Source organism: Octopus bimaculoides, chromosome 12, assembly GCF_001194135.2.
Source record: "Octopus bimaculoides isolate UCB-OBI-ISO-001 chromosome 12, ASM119413v2, whole genome shotgun sequence".
NCBI lineage: Eukaryota > Metazoa > Mollusca > Cephalopoda > Octopoda > Octopodidae > Octopus > Octopus bimaculoides.
Window position 1 is genome coordinate 8609965 of NC_068992.1, and position 2453 is coordinate 8612417.

At 36.7% G+C, this 2453-nt stretch overlaps 1 protein-coding gene across 3 annotated transcripts in view; it reads right to left on the reverse strand.

Annotated features, from left to right (window-relative positions):
• LOC106880179 (uncharacterized) overlaps positions 1–2453 on the reverse strand; it is an 83502-nt gene that overhangs the window by 21728 nt on the left and 59321 nt on the right. The window lies entirely within an intron of this gene.

Genomic DNA, 2453 nt, shown 5'->3' on the forward strand with positions numbered 1-2453 from the left:
ATATCTAATATATATCTGTGGTAAGTAGCTTGCTTACCAACCACATGGTTCTGGGTTCAGTCCCACTATGTGGCACCTTGGGCAAGTGTCTTCTACTATAGTCTCGGGCCGACCAAAGCCTCGTGAGTGGATTTGGTAGACGGAAACTGAAAGAAGCCCATCGTATATATATATATGTATGTGTGTTTGTGTGTCTGTGTTTGTCCCCCTACCATCGCTTGACAACCGATGCTGGTGTGTTTACGTCCCCATAACTTAGCGGTTTGGCAAAAAGAGACCGATAGAATAAGTACTAGGCTGACAAAGAATAAGTCCTGGGGTCGATTTTCTCAACTAAAGGCGGTGCTCCAGCATGGCCAGTCAAATGATTGAAACGAGTAAAAAAGAGTATATATATATATCTAATATAATATATATATATACATATATGTACACAGAATATGTATATATATGTGTCTGTGTGTGTGTACACACACACACACACACACATAAGGGAGGTGTATATTAATGTTGCCTTATTTAAATTAATATTAACTCCTACTTCTTTTTCTACAACAGATTGTTTTATCGCACCAGCTGTGTGAACAAGAATACCTTCCACGTCAGCACTCAACACTGCAGGAGTTGTGAGTCAGGTGTGAGCACATTCTTCTGATCATTATCAAAAAACCCCACAGCAACTACAACAAGAAAACCATTGTGTGGTCATTGCATGTGCTAGAATTAGCAGCCAAATAGCCCTGAAGTTACCCCTTACTATTTTAGAAAAGAATACATTAAATAATGTGGCCCTATATGTCTTACAAAAGGATGAGATAATGAAGCAAGGCTAATTCGAGACTAAACGACTATAACTGCACTCAACTTGCAAGAAATAATCACCAGGGTATAGAATGTTCAGGAAAATGAAGGAATTATATTAGCTAAAATGATAGAGGTTTGTTCAAAGCATGGCTTGCTTGAAGCTTAAAAAAACAATCACAAGGAACCTTAGCAATCTTCTACAGTGGTTCTCAACCAGGATCCATATAAAATTTTGTTGTTAAAATATATATGCAATAAATTGGATATACTTCTACAGTGCACACAATATTTTTTTTTTTCAATTTTTTTTTTATTTGTCCCCAACACCATCAGTTGTCAAGCGATGGTGGGGGGGGGGGGGGGACAAACACATGAAAGTTTAATGGATAGTTTTAATTTAAGTCTTTTAGTATTTAAATAAATCATGCCTGGCCCAAATATTCTACCTGTTTTAGGGCCAGAGAGTTACTCAATCAAAGCTGACAAGCTACTAAACAAACAATAACAAGCATCTTCTTCTCAAGTTTGTCTTTGTCACCATCAGCACAATAGACTGTAGGTGTTGTTATGTAGCTGAAATGCTGATGTGCAAGATGAGTGGTGTATGTATGATGAAAACAGGAGGGGAGATGGAGAGGATTCTGTTCAGCCATTTTCCTCACAATCGAGAAGCAACAGTACAAAAAGACTGGGTAATATCTCTGGTATGGGCCTTGTAGTTATATTTTTTACAGAGAAGCAAATAGATATATGGACGTTGTGTTAGAAAACACAAATACTGTGATATATATACCAAGAGAGAAAACTCTCATATAGTAATTTGGTGATTTTGGCCTAATTTGGCCTTGTCAATGGTAGATACCTCAGCACTGGAAATAGCAATATACATAGAAATACAGAGCGAAAACAGGTACTGATGTCGCTAAGAGCCAGTGGCCTTATTAAAAAATAGAGTGACAGAGGCTCCATTTATTTTTTAATAACTACATAAAGTTTATCTTACTATTTTGGAGTAATTAAAGAAGTCAAGATAAATGATAAAATAAGATAATGTAATCTATGGATATATTAAAGGATTGAATATATTCACAGTCAAAGAGAGAAAATATAATTAAACTTAAGGGAAAAAGGCAAACAGTTTGAGACTAATTGTCTGCTATAGTACACCAGCACATTCCTGCACCTGCACTCCATTATTAACTACAAGCCAACCAGGAAGCTCTATGTAATCACCTGACTTGCTAGAAATAGTAGCTAAATTTTTCTCAAATCATTCATTAATGTGTAAATGACATTTTGGATAATGTTACTCCTTCATATATAAAATGATAGTATGGATTACATGAGAGTCTCTTTTAGAAGTAGCCAAATCTCCCTCAAATCAACTCCACTATTTTTTTTAAAAAAAGGAAGGAACACACTGAGGACTGGTGAACCAGGTGGCTGCACCAGGCTCCAGTCTGATTTGGCAGAGTTTCTACAGCTGGATGCCCTTCCTAACGCCAACCACTCAAAGAGTGTAGTGGGTGCGTTTACGTGCCACTGGCATGGAGGCCAGTATATATATATATAAATTATTTAAAATTATAATACAGGGTATCTAAGAGATACCGCCACGCTGAAAAATAGCAGTCAAATCCTGCTATTTT